Below are 22,333 nucleotides of genomic sequence, written 5' to 3' on the forward strand. Positions count from 1 at the left end.
TAGAAGTGCTGATTTCGAGTCTGTGTGGCGTCCTCCGAGGGACTGTTGTGCATGTAATGCTCAGACCACACCACAGACACCAGAATACCCCTTAATTCTCAGGGGTCCCATCTGGAACTGGCGAAGCGGCCTTTCCTAACCTCTACAGCATAACCCGGGCTGTGTGCGAAAGCCGCCTCCATAGTTAGAGTAACGGACTGTCCTCTCAACTCCACCCACGGGGAGGTTGTGATGTGTGGGTTAAAATGACCCTGCAGGGCCCATTCCATGACTCAACAATTCACTCTGTCTTTATCTCATCACTAATCCAATTAAATACCTCTCTTAAATGTATTTTAAATCCAGCTTTAACATCTGACCCCTTTCTCCCCTATTTTGCCATCTGCAGTCATTCCCTCACTTGTCCCCGTTGCCTGTACGCCTCTTGGTCACTTTACTGATGAGAGCACCTCAGGCTTTTTCATCTTGACCACCCTCCCAAGATCCTTATGACCAGATCTTGGGTGTTCAGCCGAGTGCCTGAAGGTGTGCAAATGGACCCACCAAGTGGCAGCCCATGTAGGAGAGTTTTAAGTGTGTTCTCTGGGCCAGAGGGAACAGGAAGCTGACACCTTTTGGCTTAGATGTGGTCTGTCCACCCTAGGAACCGAGCTTCCGTTGAACAAGCTGGTCAGATTTCCAGAATGCCCAGCCATATGGAAGAGTTTTAAGGCCAACAGACTTGCCCACCCCTTCCTGTACCTTCTTCCAACACAAACCTCATGTACAGTATCTCCTCCAAGTCTGGTGTCCTTGTCCCTGCCCCCACCCTGTCTTATTGTTCTCTGAGAATGCAGGAAACATTCCCCCCTCCCGTCCTTTTTTGCCCCACCCTGCCTTTTTTTTAATTACTCTGTTCTGGCCCTAAATATTTGTTTAGTTTGACTGCTTACCCAAACCACTCCTCATTTCATGCGTCTTTTCTCTCTCAGTTCGTTAACAATGCTTCTTGGTAATGATCTCACTAGACCATCTGTATAGACACTGTCCCCATTAGAGTTGTTTTCTCCATAGAGGGATGCATTGTATTTGAAATAGTCATCCTTTGAGAATAAAATCCTGCTGTGCAAATGGAGCTTTTCTGATCAAGGAAAACCAATGACACTGTAAAAATATTTCCATTTCTTGAAGAAGATGTGCAGTTTTTGCAACCCATTTAGAAACCGACTTAAATATCATTAAATAATATTGCTGCTGGTTATGTAGGCAGTCTCTAATCTTCTGGTGGGGAGAGGGCATGTGTCTTTGCCAGAGTATCAAAAGAATCATGCAAAGGGATTGCCAGCATCAAGTGCAGGTTCAGCCCTCCCAGGGCTCCGCACCTTCAGACCTAACATGCACCAAACACCGTGCCTAGAGCTGTATAAAATGGGTTTTTTGGCAGCTCAGACTGAAAGGGAAGGAAAAAGGAGGCTTTGCAAGGTTGTCTCCATACCCATGGAATTCACTTAAAAGTGTCTCTGCACACTGGCCAAGTTTTCTGCCAAATGACTCTGGAGTATGGAAGCCAACCAGATCGGTGACCTGCCCAGAAGCCCACGCATGCCTATTGGTGACTATAGCACCCAGACATCAGAAGAGAGAAGCTGTCATTGGCCAACCCAGAAAAAATTACATCAAGGCAAAAGCCTCAGCACTATCCACGCATCGATGTGATCCTATTTAGCAAGAACAGCTGCTGCTTCAGAATGGGGAGTTTGGCTTAAAACACCATAATGCACTCAAGTGTGTTTGTTTCATCCCAGCTAAAACTTAACACATGCTTTTTAAAAAGTCATTTACAGTACAAACGCAGTTTTTATTTATTAAGTACTAAGATGGGAACCTCTTCAACTCAGCAAATAAAATTATAACATGTATTCCTTGGTCTATGCCAAGATGCCCAGGGTCTGTTGCTGCAACAGAGCAAAGCAAGTTTGGAAGAGAACTGGATGAGCCCAGGTGGATTGCGCACGGTTAGCCAGCATGTAGGGTTTGAGCCACAGTTCTCTCAGGAAGGGCCCAGACTGAACGTGTCTTCATCTTGTCTGCTACTTGCTAGTCCCACAGCCTGGGGGGGTGGCATCTCAACTCCCCCCATGCCTACTCAGAACTTGAAAAGTCCTAAGTTCCAGATTCCTGGGATCCTAGATTTGGGACATCGAAACTAAAGAGCCGGTAACGCTTCCACCTGTGGTCTCCACCTGAAGAAACCCCCAGCTGTGGGAAGACAAGGGAACAATGGATCTGCTCTCTGTGCCACCAGCCACAGCACAAAGGACCCTGTGTCCTGTGTGGTGAAGATGCCCCTCTGACCCTGATTGGTGGCCTTTGTGAGATGTGGCTTTTCACCCAGTATTCATATTAGCTAAAGGACTGTATTTGTAATTATTCTTTGTCACTATTTTACTTTCACTGGAAGTTTCTTTAGTTCTTTGAAATTTAGGCCTTTTTAAATTACATTTATCTTTCCTACATAGAGCTCCCTTCAATAAATAATAAGAGCAGCTCTAACCCTGCTTTTATCCTGCTCTCAGTTTTCTCTATCTCGATGACTTATTGACATGTCCTATTCATTGTGCCCAAAATGGGAAATTGGCCTCCCTTTCCTCAAATCTGCTCCTGTTGACTTGTGTTTCAGCTGGTGGCCTCCCTATCGTCCCAGTCATGCCACTTGGAGATAAATCATAGGTCCTCTGCCTTGTTCCTCTTTCCCCCTTTCTTTCCCCATATCTGTTCAGTCTCCAGCCCTGTGACTTCCACCTTTAGATCAGGTGGAATGACATTTACCATTTACTGAGCCCTTCCGATGTGCCAGCCATTGTGCTAAGCCCTTAATACATATGAGCTTCATCTGCATTGTACAGATGAGGAAATGAGGCTTCTAAAGGAAGAGAACTGGTCCCAAGTCACACCATTATTGGCAGAGCCAGGCTTTAAATGCCAATTGAGTCCATGTAAGTGGGTGTTGTGTATCTTTAAGACATCTAGAATCCCAGAATTCTGTACATGCCTCTCACTTCTTACTAACAACTGCTGACTTCCACTGATTGAAAGGAATACATCCCAATAAGGCAAGCATGTCATGCAAAGCCATGTGAACTTTGTAAACTTGGGGTGGATCTTTATCTTGAGGTTTGCATTACATAAGTAAAACTGTCAGTTTCCTATTGGATTAGACTGGAAAGTGTTCTGCAAATATCAGCTTTTAATTCTTATTATAAAGAATTGATTCAGGCAGGAAGAAAGATCACATGCAGTGGGACTTTCAGAGTGGTTAATTGTTTGAAGTGAGCAATTGCTTTTGAGGAAATTAGGCACCATTTTTAAACTGCACTGATTTATCTTTGTTGAGGAAAATATGCATATTAAGATTTCAGGAAGGGGCACCCGGGTGGCACAGTCGGTTAAGCGTCTGACTCTTGGTTTCGGCTCAGATGGTGATCTCAGCATCGTGAGATCGAGCCCCAGGTCAGGCTCCCCACTCAGTGGAGTCTGCTTGAGATTCTCTCTCCCTCACCCTCTGCCCCCGACCCTGCCTAAAAATAAACAAATACATCTGAATAAAAAAGATTTCAGGCATTCTAACTCAGACTAGTATGCGAGTAAGTAGAACAGTGTTGTCTGGTTTGTACTGTCTTGGAGGAACAGTTGGAGGCCTTGAGACTCACCTTCCTTCCCTGCCCCTGCCCCAGGCAGCTTGTGTCAATGTGTCTATTTTCACGCCTATCAAAGGAGAAGGAGACAGAATAGAGCAGTCCTTTCCCTTGGGGCTTGTAGGCTTTCTTCTGTCCTATGAACTTAATGTGCTCTATCATCTGCATCCCTGAGAGCCAGCTTCCTTAAACATCTTCACAGTGAATCCAGGTATGGGGCACCAGGAAACACTGTAAACTTGTGGGCTTTTAAAAAATAACATAAGTAATGTATTGTAAGAAAAAAACAAAATAAAGCCAACAATTAATCCTTGGGATCTCAACTTAAAAAACTCCCTTCTGGAAGCTTTTATGACCCACTAGTCTGGGAAGTATTCATTTTACAATCCTCCGTAGCGTATCCAGTGACCCAGTCAATGCACATCTTACACTCTATGGTTCCTGTTGCTTTTCTTCTTCTTCTTTTTTTTAATTCTGAATTATCCTCTTTTTTAAAAGATTTGATTGATTTTATTTATTTTTTTAAAAAGATTTTATTTATTTATTTGACAGAGATAGCAAAAGCAGGAACACAAGCAGGAGGAGTGGGAGAGGGAGAAGCAGGCTTCCCGTGGAGCAGGGAACCTGATGTGGGATTCGATCCCAGGACCCTGGGATCATGACCTGAGCCGAAGGCAGGCGCTTAAAAACTGAGCCACCCAGGCGCCCTGATTGATTGATTTTAGAGAGAGCAAGAGAGAGAGAGCGCGCGTGTGCATGATCGAGGGGGAGGGGCAGAGGGAAAGGGAGAAAATCTCAACAGAATTCGCACTGAGCACAGAGCCTGACTGACAAGGGTCTCATTCTCACAACCACGGAGAGTTGGCCGCTTAAATGACTGAGCCACCCAGGCGCCCCTTCTCTTGCTTTCCTTGTCTGTAATTCTCTAGTAGATAAGAAAACTCATAGAGTCTTTGTCTATCTTCCGTAGGGTTCTGTCTTCACTGCCTGGCACTTGTCTGGCAAATAGAAGGAACTCACAAATAGTTACTAGAATAAGAATAAAACAAGCATACGAGAGAAATTAAAAACACCTGTAATCCCACCCATGGCATTGTGGCAAATCCTTTTTTTTTTTTTAAGATTTTATTTATTTATTTGAAAGAGAGCGAGAGAGCACAAGCTGGGGGAACAGCAGGCAGAGGGAGAGGGAGAAAGAGGCTCCCTGCAGAGCAGGGAGCCCGATGCGGGGCTCCATCCCAGTACCCTGGGATCATGACCTGAGCTGAAGGCAGACACTTAACCGACTGAGCCACCCAGGCGCCCCAATTGTGACAAATTCTTAAGAACAGCTCAGTGGGGCTCAAGCTCCACAGAGATCACTTCTCCCAGAAAAGCCTACTGGGAAAACATGTCATTTCTATTGACCATGCGAGGAAACAAAGAGAGGGTCACTCCTCCAGAAAACCCTACCAATGCAACAGCAGCTGTAGTGTGTAATTTGGGGGGTGGGCATCCTGACTTCTAGGAAAAAGTTGTAAAGGTGATAGGTAAAAAACAGCAACACAGTAATCAAAGGCTTGATCTCTGAAGGAAGATTAAAGAGCAGCTGAGACGAGAGGCTAGCTAATGCTCTACTTCAATTTGAAATCAAAAGAAAACAGCATTCTTAGCTCACACTATTCTTGAGATCAAGTTCCTTTTATATGTGAGCTGAATTCAGCAGGGCTCTGAATGACAAGTCAAATTGCTAGATGTGCCTCTCCCTCAGAACTTCCTTTCCCCTTCCCAGGAGATCAGTGTATTGTTAAAGCACTCAGTGACCAAGTCCGAGACCCAAAGAATTCCGAGGCCTTGGGTACACAGGGCAAAATTCTGAACCAAAACTACGCCACCAAAGTACAGTTGATGTGTTCATCCACTTCCTGGGCTCTTGAGATTTAAACAAAACTCCTGAGAGACTATGCGTGATAAAGCATGTTTGCCTTTCATCCTTTACAAGAATATCACAAGATTCTTCTAGTAAAGCCCTGTGAATTTCCCTGTGGTTTGGGGGGGACCATAGCAGACGAGTACAAAAGTCCTCACCAGTCGGTGAGTCCGGCAGTGGAAAGCAAGAGCCAGAGAATAATCAGAAAAAACAGGCGAGGAAGCTGAGGAGTGAAACAAGAAGCCATTCCTGCCTACATGGGAGAGACCTGGTTCCAGAAAAAGAGCATTCAAAACAGGGTGTGCAAATGAAGAGAAGCAGTCTGGTTCAAAAAGAGACCAAAATGTTTGCATGGAGACTCAGAATTAAAATGAGTCCCATACACCAAAGTGTTATTAATATGTAACTCACATGCCATACAATTCACTGATCCAAAGGCTGCAATTTAATGGTAGTTAATATTATTCAGAGATGTACAATCATCCCCACAATCAATTTTAGAACATTTTCAGGACCCCCAAAAGAATCTCCATACCCATAAAAGGTCACTCCCCATCCCCAACCTTCCCAGCTCAAGGCAATTTATTTCTCTCTAATGGTTCTGCCTATTCTGGACCTAGAATCATGCAGCAAGTGGTCTTTGGTGCCTGGCTCTTACACTTGGCATGTTTTCAAGGTTTATTCATTTTGCAGCTTGTATCAGTCTCTCATTCCTTTGTATTGCAGAATGACATTCATTTTACTTATCCGTTCATCACTTGGTGGGTTGTGTCCACTTTTTTTTTTTTTAAAGATTTTATTTATTTATTTGACAGAGAGAGAGAGCACGCGCACAAGCAGGGGAAGCGGCAGAGGGAGAGGGAGAAGCAGACTCCCCACTGAGCAGGAAGCCCGACGTGGGACTTGATCCCAGGACTCTGGGATCATGACCTGAGCCGAAGGCAGATGCTTAACCGACTGAGCCACCCAGGCGCCCCGGGTTGTTTCCACTTTTTGCCTATTATGGATTATTCTGTGATGAACATTTTTGTACAAGATTTTGTGTAGGCATATGTTTTCATTTCTCTTGGGTATATACTTAGGAGTAGAATGACCGGGTTATGTGATAACTGTATGTTTAACTTTCTGAGAAGCTGCCCAAATGTTTTCCATGGTGGCTGCCCCACCACTTTATATTCCCACCAGCAACATACAAGGGTTCCAATTTCTCCACATCCTCACCAACACTTGCTATTTCCCATCTTTTTTCACATGCATTTGAGAAGAATGTGAAGTCAGCCATTGTTTCTTCACATGAGTTTTCTGCTTCTTTCTCTCTCTTTTCTCCTTCTGGGACCCCTATAATGGGAATGTTATTCCACTCGATGTTATCCCATAGTTCCCCTAAATGATCTTAATTTTTCAAATTCTCTTTTCTTTTTGCTGCTCTGTTTGGGTGAGTTACACTGCCCTGTCTTCTAGATTGCTGATCCTTTCTTCTTCATCCAGTCTGCTGTTGAGCACCTCTAGTGTATTTTCAGTTCAGTTATTGTATTCTTCTGCTCTGTGACTCCTGTTCGGTACTTTCTTATATTTTCTCTTTGTTGAAGTTCTCATTGTGTTCATGCATTCTTCTCCCAGGCTTGGTGAGCATCTTTATGACCATTATTTTGAACTCTTTTTCAGGTAAATTACTTATTTCTGTTTCATTAAGGCTTTTTTCTGAAGTTGTATCTTTTTCTTTCATTTATAACACATTCCTCTGTTTCCTCATTGTGCTTGACTCTCTGTGTTTGTTTTTGTGTATTAGATGAAACAACCACCTCTCCATCTTGAAGGAATGGTCTTGTGTAGGAGATGAAACTTATTGTTGAACCTTGCCCTAGCTTTTGGTTGTCTCTTAAAACTTTGTGATTGTCTAAGCAGCCTGATTTATTCTTGATAGGTCCCAGTTGTTAAGACAATGCCAAGACCTGTGAGTGTTCCAGAGGGAGAGATCTCCCTCAGCACCTAGTTTCGGGTTGCTTGGAAGCTGGTCCCTCAGGCAGCAGCTTTTAAGATATGCATATATATACAGACTTATGAGACCAGGATTGTAAACTCTGCTGGCCTCCAGCCCAGGTGATCTGGAGGTGCTCCCTTGGTGACAGTTGCAAAAACTGGGGTTCCAGACAAGTGTATAAGCTGCTTGCTGGGTGGTACAGACAAGCTATAGTGAGGCCAAGGGAGAGTGTCCCTCCAGCCTACATTCCCTGAGAGTGCTTCCATAGCCTCTAGAAGTGTGGTAAACCTGAAGCCTGTCCCATGGGCTGAAGTTCCAGGACAAGTAAATAGGCCTTTTTCACAGGAAGAATGGGGTGTGTTTCAGTCTGCTTTCTGTGCAGTACCCTGCGGCGGTAGCCTGCCAAGAACTGTCTCTCTCATTGTTTCGTGGCAGGGCCATGGGAACGGGGCTGGTGCAGGGGCAGGTGCTGGCCTGCACGTTTCCGTAGAACCGCTTGCCAGTCCTTTTTATTACAGTCATTCTGGTGGGTGTGAAGTGATGTCTTGTGGTTTTGATTTGCATTTCTCTAATGGCAAATTATATTGAGCATCTTTTCACTTGCATATTGACCATTTGAATACCTTCTTTGCCAAAATGTCTATTCAGAAATTTTGACCACTTATAAATTGGGCTGTATTTTTATTATTAAATTGTAAGAGTCCTTTATATATTCTAGCTACAAGTCTCCTATCAGTCTATGATTTGCAAAAGATTTTCCCCATTCTGTGGATTGTCTTTTCTTGATGGTGTCCACTGAGGCACAAAAGCTTTTAATTTTGATGAATTCCAATTTATCTATTTTTTCTTTTGTAATTTATGCTTTTGGAGTCCTGTGATCAGTGATTACAACTTGCTGCAAGCTCAGATGATGGTTAGCATTTTTTAGTAATAAAATCTTCCTAAATTAAGTTATGTACATTTTTTAGACATAATGTAAATTAACAAGTCAGGACACAGCAGATGTTGGCGAGGATGCAGAGAACGGGGAACCCCCTTACACTGTTGGTGGGAATGCAAACTGTTGCAGCCAGTCTGGAAAACAGTATGGAGGCTCCTCAAAAAGTTGAAAATAGAGCTACCCTATGACCCAGCAATTGCACTACTAGGTATTTATCCAAAGAATACAAACATAGTGATTCAAAGGGGCACCTGCACCCTGATTTTTTTTTTAAGATTTTATTTATTCATTTGACAGAGAAGAGAGAGCACAAGCAGGGGGAGCGGCAGGTAGAGGGAGAGGGAGAAGTAGGCTCCCTGCTGAGCAGAGAGCCCAATGTGGGGCTCAATTCCAAGACCCTGGGATCACGACCTGAGCCAAAGGCAGACACTTAACTGACTGAGCCACCCAGGTGCCCCGCGACCCTGATGTTTATAGCAGCAATGTCCACAATAGCCAAACTATGAAAAGAGCCCAGATGTCCATCAAGAGATGAATGGATAAAGAAGATGTGGTATATATATACAATGGAATACTACTCAGCCATCCAGAAGAATGATATCTTGCCATTTGCAAAGACATGGATGGAACTAGAGGGTATTATGCTAAGTGAAATAAGTCAGAGAAAGACAAATACCATATGATTTCACTGATATGTGGAATTTAAGAAACAAAACAGAGGATCATAGGGGAGGAGAAGAAAAAATAAAACAAGATGAAACCAGAGAGGGATACAAACCATAAGAGACTCTTAATCAAAGGAAACAAACTGAGGGTTGCTGGAGGGGAGGGGGATGGGGGATGGGGTAACTGGGTGATGGGCATTAAGGAGGGCACGTGATGTAATGAGCACTGGGTATTATATGCAACTGATGAATCACTAAATTCTACCCCTGAAACTAATAATACACTATATGTTACTTAAATTGAATTTAAATAAAAATTTTCTTAAAAATATAATTTTTTTTTAAGATTTTATTTATTTATTTATTTGACAGAGAGAGACACAGCGAGGGAGGGAACACAAGCAGGGGGAGTGGGAGAGGGAGAAGCAGGCTTCCCGCCGAGCAGGGAGCCCGATGTGGGGCTCGATCCCGGGACCCTGGGATCATGACCTGAGCCGAAGGCAGACGCTTAACGACTGAGCCACCCAGGTGCCCCTAAAAATGTAATTTTTATATGCACTGGGAAAACAAAAAAATCACTCGACTCCTTTTATTGTAATCCTTGCTTTATTGCACCGATCTGGAATCAAACTCACAGTATCTCTGAGGTATGCCTGTAATTGATTTTCAGAAATGGTTCTGACAATATTCTTCTGCCCCCAGGCATAGGCTGGAGCTAATGGTGAAGCTGTGCTAGGCAGGGCTCTCTCATTAGGCCTGGCCAGGGATGCTGAGGTGTCTTAGACATTTTGCTCTAACTAAGAAAGTTTTCAACTCTAAAATTTTGGTTATTGCATCCTCTTCTCAACCTCTTTCTCTTCACATACAGTACACATATAGCCAGTAATGTTCTGGCACTTTCTGTACCGGGGAATTGCTTTGTCAATTCTTGTTTTAAATGAGTCAAGGCATTTCCATTGCTTCTTTTCAAAGACTGCTCTCCCAATGAAATTGTTCACTTTATTTCACTACATCTTATTTTTCTCCATCTTATGATTTATTGCAGCTTTCCACGGTGCATTGCCTTATTCTTTTCCACTGGACTATCTGTAGTGTTTCCCTTTCTGTTGAACCCCAGTAATAACCACATCCCAGTTATTTTCTTCAGCAAGAAAGAACATGGAAAAGTCCTAACTTCTGATATTTTTGTTATTCTTGATTCGCCATTTTTGAGCTCTGCCAGCATCCTGGAGGATTTTGTAGGGCAGATACACATAGTCATTGCCTGAGTATCGTGCAATCTGATTTCACACCGGGCAACCAATGTAGACATCAATTTATTAATGGCATTGAGAGAAGGTAGTCAGTTGTGTGTCACAGGTATGAGGCTATTGGCTTTTTTTTTAAAGGATTGTGTTTATTTATTTGAGAGAGAGAGATCACAAGTCGGGTGAGGGGCACAGGGAGAAGAAGGCTCCCCCCTGAGCAGGGAGCCCGATGCAGGGTTCCATCCTGGGACGCTGGGATCATGACCTGAGCTGAAGGCAGACGCTTAATTTTTAACTGCTTAACTGACTCAGCAACCCAGGCACCCTGAGGCTCTTGGCCTCTAATGGCAGACCACTTTGTACCCATTCCTAGGTTTAAGGATGAAAGAAGGAGTGGAGTGATGCTGCCATGCTTAGCAGGTCCAACCTCTGCTCGAAAGGGGAAACCAGTTTCCAGGAAGACAGGCAGTGCTTTACCCTTGCCAATATCCAAGAAAACAAGTCAGATTTCCACTCACTCTTGCCTATGCATTGAAACTCCCCACTCCCTGCTATTAACTCATTTTTGATAGGTAGCCTCATCAACCTGATTTCCCAAACATTACAAGGTTCTGAACTTCAGGTTCAGGCCATGACAGCCCAGTCCCTTCCACTGCATGGCATAGGGCAATATCTGAAAACAAGCAGAAGGCCTGGTCCCTGCCCTCAGGAGCAAATGGCCCAAGTTCAAGATCACATACAAACATCTGAGTCCTCTTTGAATGGTATATTGTTTTCCTAAATAAAATTTTGACTCGCTATAGTTTTTTCCTGATCACTTTCATCTTGTCTTTCCAAGATGGGAAAGTACTTTTTTTTTTTTAGAAATCATTCTACCTGGGACAGCAGTACCATCCTCCTCAAGGAGAATCTTCTGGACATGGAACCGGCTGTCCGTGCTGATGGGGCATCCAGAAGGAAGTGCTGTCCTGGGCTGGAGTAGAAACCCAGCCACCGCCTCACAGTGCTCCCCTCTTAACCTCCAGCCCCAACCAACTGGCAGCTGGCCCAAAGGGGGAATGTCTCCTAGGTAAGACATCCTGCCCTTCCCCTTGATGAGAGGGGGAGAGCGCCAACAGTTTACACAGAACTCAAACGTCATCAGTCACCTTGAGAAACACAGTGCAAGTGAGGTGAGACTGCAATTCTACACTTCTCCTCACCCATTCAATACAAGGTTTGTTTTAGGTTGTGGGTCTGTGAACCAACCTGTCTGCTCTTTGGTTTCTGGTCCCCTTCCATTTAATAGTCTCATTTCAATCTGCCCTCTAGGAAGCAAAACGAAATAAAACAGAAAGTTTTAATGGTTTATAAGGAAGAGATGAATTCATATCAAAAGTCTCTATGAGGTTAGTCATGATTGTGAGGCCTGGGTCAATTGATGTCCCCCACCCCAGTCCTTATGCCACAATAGACCACATGTGGAGATAGAGAACTGAGATTTGGACCCGGTAGAGCTACCAGGTGTAATGAATTTAGACAGCTATCCATTCCAACTGACTCTTGAACTTTCTACACGCCCTCCTTCTTGTCTGTGGGCGTACGATTGCCCGCATGAGAACTGAAAATCTTAAACCCACACTTCTTCTGAATAAGATTCTCTGTACACTAAGCTGGTAGCAAGGCCTCTGGCAGAAAAGGCAAATCTGGGCTCTCCCCAAGAGCCTCTGTTGTTATCAACTTGCATTCACCAAAAAGGTAACTGGGAGGGCGCCTGGGTGGCTCAGTTGGTTAAGCGACTGCCTTCGGCTCAGGTCATGATCCCAGGGTCCTGGGATCGAGCCCCGCATCGGGCTCCCTGCTCAGCTGGAAGCCTGCTTCTCCCTCTCCCACTCCCCCTACTTGTGTTCCCCCTCACGCTGTCTCTCTCTCTCTCTCTCTCTGTCAATTAAATAAATAAATAAAATCTTTAAAAAAAAAAAGGTAACTGGGAAATGAAGGCATTATTTTTTCTGACTTGATATTTCAGGACATTGAGCTCACTTATGCTTCATTTTTTCTGGCAGACCTGAGGATCATTCCACAAGGTAGAACAACTCATTGACCCATTTGACTTGGCCCCAGGAATGCTTCGTACAGAGATTTCCTATTCTGAAGAATTTTGATAGAATTCCCTGGAGAAAAACACCCATTTTAGTTGGCATATCCTAGAGTCCCTGGAATCAGTTACTTACTTACAATTCCTTAAAATTTGGAAGGATTTTGGAATTGCTGTTGTTTTCTTGGTAAATTACTGGATCATACTGGTGTCTTGGAATAAGGCAACACATTTTAAATGCAAGTTTCCATAAACTGCAACTCAATTTCCCTAGCTCCTAAGGGATTTTCACTGGCCCAGACTCAGGAAGAATTTTCTTCTGTGGGATCCAAGACTTCAGAGACCAAACATTTCCTGAAGACTTTCCTCTGCTTTCTGACCTCTACCTACCTCCTCCCAAAGACACACAAAGTAACCATTTCTGATATGCGCAGGCAGCCAAGAGTGCCTGGTGGGCCTAAGGGGCAGGTTAGGGGAACAAGGGAACATGAATCCAAGAGTCTTTCTCTGCATTATGGCACCATGTTGTTGCCTGATGGCTTGAGTATGTTAACCCCTTGCGTTATGACTAGAAGTTTTACTTCCCACCCCTGGAGCTTTTCTGAGAAATTGATTTTGTCCCTGGTGTTCATTTATATTCCAGAAACCAACTCGATCATAAAATAGGAGTGATGGTTAGGAGTAAAGGCAGCCAAGAGGACGTAAATTATCAGACTCTGGCACCGCCAAACGTTTTGAAACTCATTAGTTCTGCTGCCTCTCCCCCTTAGCTTGTTAAAACCTGGCCTGGGTATGTTGGGTCCGTGTTTGGGGACAGAATTTTAGAGCCATTATTAGGAGATGTGCTGGCTTGGTGTACATTGCCCACTCACCCACGCTGGTCATACCAGGCCCTCTCCCTGCCACTGCCCAATCCTGTCATCTGCATCCCTCCAAAGTTCTGCAGAGACCTCTAAGGTCATGTTCTCCCACCTTACAAAGTTGCAAATATCTTTCGCGCATCATTTCAAAAGTCTTGTCTGAACTAGACTTTCTCTGCTCCTTCTTTGTTTCCTCTGTGTCCTGGCATCCTTACTTCGCTCCCCACCCCCGGGCCTGGTCTGGTCCCCGGCCAGTGGACGTTCTGTTAATACGAACTGGCACTGGTGGGGTGTTCTGGGCACTGCCAAGACAGGTCCTGGCACTTGTCCCCAATTATCCCAATTCTCACCATTTTTTCCTCATCACCATCATCGAGGGATGCCTCCTGCAGATCATGACCCCAAGTTCAGGATAGAGTACCCCTGCCATGCCTCCCTTCTCGCAGGAGATGCTCTCCCCCCACCCCCACCCCACGCCGCAAGTCCCCCAAAGCCTCTGTTGTTCGGAGTTTGCGGTCCGAACCCCTGGAGTCCGAATCCCGCCTGGGCTGGCGGAGGGACCGAGAGGAGCGGGGTGGCGGCAGGCAGGGCGCACGGCCGGGGTGCCCAGCTCTGGGGCTGCCCGCAGGGTGAGGCCGCTCCCTCTCCGCGCCTTCCCAATCCCCAAAGAAGACACCCCTCCTTCCGCCCGGCCCGCTCCCCACCCTCGCCGCGGCGCCGCCTCCCCGCCGCCCTCCCGCGCTGGCCCCGAGCCTCGCAGGCAGCCAGCGAGCGAGGGGAGCGCTCTGGGATGGGACTTGGAGGAAGCGGCGAAGGAGGAGACAGCGGCCGCGGCTCCCACGAGCGACCCCCGAGGAGAACCGCGCCCCTCCGAGCGCCGAGGAGGCCGACGACGGAGACCCGGGTGGCTGCGCCCGTCTCGCTGCCCAGGCGCCCGCGGCAGCGGCTGCAGGTGAGCGGGGCGCGCTTTCCCCGGGGCTCTGTGCACGGCCCCGGCTGCCCCGAGGCGCGGACACACCGGCCGACAGCCTGACGGACCGACAGACAAACCGCAGAGCTCGGGCGGACGGGCGCACGCGGCCGCCGCCCCCAGGCCTGCGCGCCCGCCTCGCCCCGGCCCCTGCGGCTCCGCGCGGCCCCTGCGGCCAGGCGCCCCCTCCCGCCCCGGGGCCCGTCGCTCCGGACCCCGCTGGGCCGGCGCGAGCGGAGGTTGGCGCTGCCCGGACCCCCGGGCGGCGAGAAGTCAGGCCAGCCCGGCCGGGCGAGCGGGGCGCGCTCCCTGCTCGGGGCGCACGGCGCGGCCGCCAGCCCACAGTGCCCCGTGGGGGCGCTGTGCCCCGCCGCGGGGACTCCGGACCTGGGCTCCCGCGGCCCGGGGGGGGGGAGCGGGGGGGAGACTTGTTGAGCGGGCACATCCAGTGTGATTCCTGTCCTACTGACAGGCCCGATCGAGTCGGATTCCTCCCCTCGGTCGGCTGGTATTTTAATGCCGTGTCATCTGGATTTTGTTCTTGGTCCTCCGTCTGGTGTCTCTCCATTGTGGAGAAGGGAGAGAAGGGGGAGGGCATTTTGTGGTAGTTGCTGGAAACCCCCCGAGGACAGTTTGGGGAGGAGACAGAAAAACGGGGACCCTCTCTCGTTAAGGTCTCCAGGACTGGACGCCCGGGAAGGTAGCTCCTCAGGAACGGACCCCCACCCTGAACCAACCCATTTGACCAAGTTCCAAATTGTCATAAATCAGGGGGCCAGGATGCATCTGCACCAAGTGCATTGATTGGGCGGGCCTTCCAGGAGAGGGGAGGCTGCAGGGGTAGGTGGTAAAGGGCATAGAATCTGGGATTAGCCTGTCTAGGTTCAAACCCTGGCTGTGAAGCTCACGGGTTGGTAACCTCGGAGTAACCCAACTACTCTATGCCTCAGTTTCCTCATCTGTCTAATGGAGATGTTAATACCTACAGGACTGTGAGGATTAAAGTCCTTAGAACAGTTCCAGGCACATCCTAAAGCTACCTGGTGAGTTCCATTACCTCTCTTACCAGAGAAAGCAAGGAGTTCCTATGAGCAGTCACCTCCTCCCCAACTCAGGAAGATAGCCTCTCCACAGATACAGGAAGGTAGCAGATAATCCACATGTCGTTAACTGGGGTTTTCCATTCTGGAGGCCACTCCTGCGCAGCTCTCCCTACCTGCTCTCTAAGGGACAGCTTCATAAAACCATGTCAAGATACCAAAATGGGTTTATGGCCTGGAAAGTTTCCTCTTCGCCCCTGAAACTTGGTCCCTTAGAATCCCCTTGAGAATGCACAGATCTGTGGCTCTTCACTACCTGTCCACACTTTTATTCCTGCCAGTAGAATTCAGCCTGAGGCCTCCCAGTTGCCGGGACTCTCTTTTTTGTAAACCTGGGCTCCAGGGTTCCCTTGCTCCTAGCATCCAGACCCAGACAAACTGGAACCACTGTGGCCTGAGCTCACTCACTGGAGACGCCATAGCAGAGTCCACCTCCGAGATACCCTCCCATGGCTGTCATGCCCTGGGCTCTTACCAGCAAGCACCAGGTATCTCTGTTCAGCCAGAGGTAGTTGTAATGAGGCCCAAGATTTAAAGAAAAGGAAATAGGTGATTGCTCCTTGAAAGACAGCAAAGAAATAGGAGGGTCTTTGGAAGTTCTAGAAGGAGATCCCACAATTTTCCTCGAAACAGCTCTGACTGGTGCCTAAAAGAAGGCAAGGAGTAAGGAAGGGGTGTGGCTGGAGAAAGGGGTAGAGACAGGCTCAGGTCTCAGAAAAGCAGGCCGCAGGGTGTGATGGGTGTCAATGCTGGTGGGCACCAGGTGTTGGGCGTGAAGCCGGGCAGGCAGTGACGGAGGACATGCTAAGCCTCAGGGGTGAGTGCTGGAGTTTAAGACCAGTCAAGTGGGTCAGAGGGTCTCTAGCGCTTTCCCCGGGACCCACTGCCCTCTGGTCTGCAGCACCTGTGTTCAAGAGAACCCTTTCCTGGGACTCCCCATCTTTAGGGAAGCTCAGGAGGGCTGCCCTGCTTCCCACTGTGAGAATAGCTCGGGAGGATCATCGGAAGAGGGAGGCTGAAGCGCCAAGAAGAGCGGAACATGTCGTCACTGTTGCTAGTAAACAGTGCCAGAAAGGCCCTTCCAAGGGACCAGTTGCCCCTGGAGCTCCAGACTGTGAGGTCATCTTTGAACCCTGCCATGTGGCTTGGCAGACGGCCATCACTGCCTTACCTGGCAGGACCCTGAAGGGGACTCAGAGGGAAAGGCAGGGCTGGGCTGGATCCCAGACGCTTGGGCCCTTGTCAGAAATTGGTGGTAGTGACGAGGTCAGTGGTGAGAGGGAGCGGGGGCCCAACCCGGAGAACACACTGATCTTGGCACCTGAAGGACCTGGCTGCCAGTCTCAGCCCTGTGTGTGTGTTTGTGTGTTTGTGTGTGTGTTGGGGGGGGGTGGCTGGGGGGAGTTGTTGAGGTCAGCATTATAACACAGGGCCAGATGACAGGGCTTTGAATGCTAAACTAAGGACTCTAGATTTTACTGTGTTGGCATGTGGAAGTTGGAACTCTGGCAGTTTTTGAGCAGGAACATGATAAGCAAGCATGATAGTGTGTTGGGAAGATTGAATTCAGCACTGGTGCTAGATGGATTCAGTAGGGGAGACTTGGAAACAGTCTATTAATTAGGACTAATGTTCAATTCCAACTTACAGAAAAAAACTGAAATAACGGTGGCTTCAAGAAGGAAGTTTATTTCTGTCTTGCGTTCTAGAAGCCTGGAGGTGGTGAGTCCAAAGTGAGAGTGAGGTCAGGGACCCACACTCCTGTGCCTCGCTTTACCATGCAGCGTGGCTTCCATTTCTATCGTGGGTCATGGTTCAACATGACTGCTGGGTATCCAGCTGGGATGTTCTCATTCCAGCTAGCAGGAAAGCAGGAAGCAAGGAGGTCAATTCCCCATCCCTCCTTTAGGACACTTTTCAGAAGTTGTACATACCATGACCACTGCCATCCACTGGCCAGCATGTAGTCACAAAGGCAAGAAGGGAGGACTGGGAGCCATGGTCTTTATTCTAGCCTGTCACACGTCCAGGTAAAAAGTGGGAGTATTACCAAGGAAGGAGAGGAAGGAAGATATTGGGGGGGGGTAGCTGCCAGTGGTCTCTGTGATGGGAATAAGGTCTAGGACTGTGACCTCGGTGTGGATGGGAAGGGAAGAAGACATGAGTGACATCACTGAGAAAAAAAATGGCAGGATTTGGTGCTTGAGTGCATGGAAGGGAAAAAAAGATATGGAAGGAATGACCATATATACCAAAATATGAGGGGAGGGTTTTTTCCTCCCAAAAAATTATTCCTTAGAAAAGAGGAAATTGCCCTCTATTTGAGTCCTTGCAAAGTCTCTCAAAGTACAGGGAATCTAGCAAATATTTTGAACAAAGTGCTGTTTGGGGAAGACACACTATGTTCAAAATGTTCTCAAAGTGCTACCTTTGGATACATCTAGATACATACCAAAACAATAAAAAAAATCAACTCGGATTTTGTAATTCTTCTTTTTTTTTTTTTAAAGATTTTATTTATTTGACAGAGAAAGACACAGCGAGAGAGGGAACACAAGCAGGGGGAGTGGGAGAGGGAGAAGCAGGCTTCCCGCGGAGCAGGGAGCCCGATGTGGGGCTCGATCCCAGGACCCTGGGATCATGACCTGAGCCAAAGGCAGACGCTTAACGAACTGAGCCACCCAGACGCCCCGGATTTTGTAATTATTCTTGAGGGCACAATTTCCCAGTTGCAAGGATTGGATGATGCTGGATACAGTCCTTTAAAGAACAACACAATGAGTGAGTAAGTTGCAGAGATACACTGTCCTCTTCTGTTGGCCCGAGATAAAACCTCCGGCGGCAGCATCCCATATGGGTCTGGAAAGTGCTGTGTCTCAGACAACTTAGACGGGGGTGGAGAGGTTAGAAGACTCAAAACGTATCTTTGTTGTTGACACAACAGTGATGTTTGAAAGGCAAGCATTTGAAAACATTGTTTTATGGAACATTTTTAATGAGAAAAGCCTTACTTCTAAAGTGATAACATTATTTTGTAATTTAAAGTGTTTTGAATAGGCATTTGTGACTAAGTTGATACATTAGTTACTGTGACTTGATATTTGATATTTAATCTATATCCTTTTAAAATTATATATTTAACTTGGCTGAGAAATTTGAGGGAGGGGGTCCTCCCGTCATAGGAGATAGCCGCTGGGGTTGCCTTTATTTAGGCAAATATCCTATATAGAGAAAGACATGAGCTGGGACTTGGCAGTTGTCAGTTGCCAAACTAGGGCCAGTTTGATCCAACATTTATTGATCTTTCGTTGGTCAATAAGTGTGTTTATTCATCATTTGTCTATTTTCTAAAAACTTATTTATAAAATTTGGCCCCCAGCACATGGGTGATACAGCAATAATAAGGTATGTCCCAAGGAACAGCTCACAAATGAGGCAGGGAGACAGATCTAGTAGCAAGAAAAAGAAAGCGAGGGCTAGAGCAGACAACAAACCCACTGTTCCGGGTGTATAGAGAACTCAATCCTTACTGGGAAAACTGGAGAACATTTTAGAGAGTGGGTAACACAATGAGCTGAGCCTTGAGGAATGAAGGCGATTTTGGTTCATGTAGGGCTTCCAGGCCAAGGGACCAGCGTGGAGGGAGGCACTGACTGTGATAAGAATCTGAGCTCCTCAGGCCAGGGAGATGGTGGGGATAGAAGCTTGGCTTTGTCCCTTAGCTAGCTCTCAGGCCTTGGAGAGTGTCTTCCCCTCTTAGTGTCCCATTCATAAAATTGGGAACTCGTCCACCTCACAGAAGAATTGTAGGGATCCAACGAGATGATAATATAGAAAATGCCTAGGTCACTGCCTGGGACATAGTAAGCACTTAAAAAATAGTAACGGCCTACCCCCTTTCTCTTCTTGTCCAGAGGCAGAGTTTACCACCTTGTAGAAAGTCATGCCCAACCTTCTTTAGGATCGCAGGATTGTGCTGGCCTGTGGCCTGGTTTAGGTTGAGAAACACTGTTCTCAGGCCATGCCTCTCATTTTACAGCTGACTAATTAAAACCCAGAGAGAGAAGTCACCTAACTGAGGTCACGCAGGGTGTTCTAACAGGGCCAGGCCTCTCCTCTCAAGGCCTACAGCACATCCTGTTGGCTCTGGTGGGATCCTACTCGCCTGACAATTTACTTGGAATGGGGATGCTTAGAAGAACCCAAGGCTAAGAGGGTCAGAGCAGTCTCCTCTCTCCTTTCCCCCACCCCCTTGCTAGAGCTCAATGAAAAGACTCATTGTCCCATGGAGAGGAGAAACATTGTTAAAACAAAGTCAAAGCTGTTGTATTTTTTAAAAAATATTCTTTCCGTGCCCCTGAATGCTTCACAGAATCTGTTCAGATTGAATTAACCTCTGTTTCCCAGCACAACAATCCTCCTATGCCCATACATGAAAGGAATTGTTTCTCAAGCATCAGTCCATTTCCCAGCTAGAACGAGCTCCTGTTCTCCAAATGCTTGCAGTGAGCTGTAAGTGCCCAACTGAGCAACATTATTAATATGGGGTCCATGCTCTGACCTTTTTTTTTTCTTGTCTCACTGCCATTGCATTTTTTTAAAAAAGTCTATCTTGCCTATATTAATATTGTCCTACTGGTTTTATGTTGGCATGTATACAATATTTTTTCCCACATTCCTTTAGTTTCTTTTAAACAGCTTTTTTGAAGTATAACTTACATACCAATGAAATTCATCATTTTTAGGGGACAATTTGATGAGTTCTGACAAATGCATACAGCCATGTAACTTCCACCATAATCATGATATAAATACTTCTATCGCCCCCCTCCCAAATTTCCCTCATGTCACTTTGTAGCTGATCTTCTTTTCCCACCCCCACGCCCTGGAATCACGGATCTGCTTTCTGTCATATAGTGTTGCTCTTTATTGAATGTCACATAAATAGAATCATTCAGATTATAATCTTTTGTGTCTGGCTGCTTTCACTCAGTATAATTATTTTAAGATTCAGCCTTTAATTGCCGAGTAGTATTCCATTGTATGGATGTACCGCAGTTTATTAATCCATTCATCAACATGTGGACATTTGGGTTGTATCCTGTTTTTAGCTTTTATAAATAAAGCTCCTATGACCATCTGAGTATAAGTCTTTGTGTGGATGTGTTTTCATATCTTTTGCGTAAATTCTGAGGAGTGAGGTTGCTGGTAGCAAGATGAAACATCTCAGTCTGTCCAGGACTGAGGAGTTTTCCAGGATGCAGGACTTTCAGGGCTAAAACATCGACAGTTCTGGGTAAACCAGGACAGCTGGTCACTTGTGCTGTGTCATTTGGCAAGTGTACATTGAACTTTATGAGAAACTGGCAATTTGTTGTCCAGAGCCTCTGCACCATTTTGCATTCTTACCAGCAATGTATTAGGGTTTCAGTTTCTTCACATCTTCACCAATACTTGGTTATAGCCATCTTTTTAATTTTAGTTTTTCTAGTGGATTTGTCATGGAGTCTTATTGTGGTTTTAATTTGCATTTTTATAATGACTAAGACTGTTGAACATCTCTTCATATGATTATTTGTCATCCAAATATCTTCTTTGCTGGTGTGACTGTTCAAATATTTCACATATTTTCAGATGGGTTGTCTTCTTACTGAGTTTATAAGAGTTTATATAGTCGGATATAAATAACAGATCAGAAATGCGTAAATCTTTTCCACCAGTTTGTGACTGACCATGCCATTGCATTTAAAAGGAAAGTTTTAAATACTTTCAGATATTAGCATTATTTTTAAGTTATATATTTGTATGTCATTATTCTATTATACTGGTCATAAATGAGCATAAAAGTTAAGTTGATGTGTGTGTTAAATGGCTTAATATGACAAAATGAACAATGTTTACTTTATATTAATTGGTTTGGTTGCATAATAAGAACAACAAGTAGCTTACTGAGCACTTACTATGTGCCATTCACTGTTCTGCGTGCTTTATGTATAGGGCTGATTTAATCCATACAACAACCAGGTCTATTTCTTATCCCCGCTTTAAAGATGAGGAGACTGAGGCACAGAGAGGATAAGAGTAACCTGCTCAGTGTTAGACACCTAGAGCTTGGTTCTGTGTTTTCTTTTTCCTTTTTTTAAGTAAGCTGCACGCTGAACATGGGGCTCGAACTCACCACCCTGAGATGAAGAGTCTCATGCTCTACTGACGGAGCCAGCCAGGTGCCTCAAGTTCTGTTTATTTTTCACGCCTTCCCCTTCCCCTATTCCCCTTTTAGTTAGTGATGGTGACCTGAAAACACAAACACTTCTTGAAATCAGCAGGAAACCCAAGCACATGAAATGGTATTGTTTTTTGAAAATGATACTCACCCACCACATCATGTTCCAAATGTTTGGATTTAAATGCAAATATGTCAGGTTGCAAGTGGGCTTAGAGAACGTGTTGTATACATTTTGAAATAAATAAAGGGGGACTTTGTATTTTCTCAGTTTGGAGGAAGGAGAAAGCAGTAAAATAATAACTCACATATAAATGACATAACACACCTAAAAAGTCATTTAAAATGTGATAAATACCCAGGAAGCTTGAAAGTAAATAATAGGTTTAAGACGAGAGAAAGAGGCAAACTCTTCTAAGTGTTCTTCCTTTTCTCAGAAGGAATCTCACAGTTAAAGCTATGAAAAAGGGCCAATCTAATTAGTGAAGAATTTAATTTATTTAAAAAGTTGGGGGCAATAGTTATCAGTAATGAGCTGATATGCTCTGGAGTTTCGCCACTTTATCAGCTGCATAACCTTAGGTAAATTACCTACCTTCTCTGAGTTACTGTTAGAATTAAATGACTTAATACATTTAAAGCATTTGGCCCAGTGCCTGGCACATGGTAAGTGCTGTACAAACATTT

The sequence above is a fragment of the Neomonachus schauinslandi genome, chromosome 4, assembly GCF_002201575.2.
Source record: "Neomonachus schauinslandi chromosome 4, ASM220157v2, whole genome shotgun sequence".
NCBI lineage: Eukaryota > Metazoa > Chordata > Mammalia > Carnivora > Phocidae > Neomonachus > Neomonachus schauinslandi.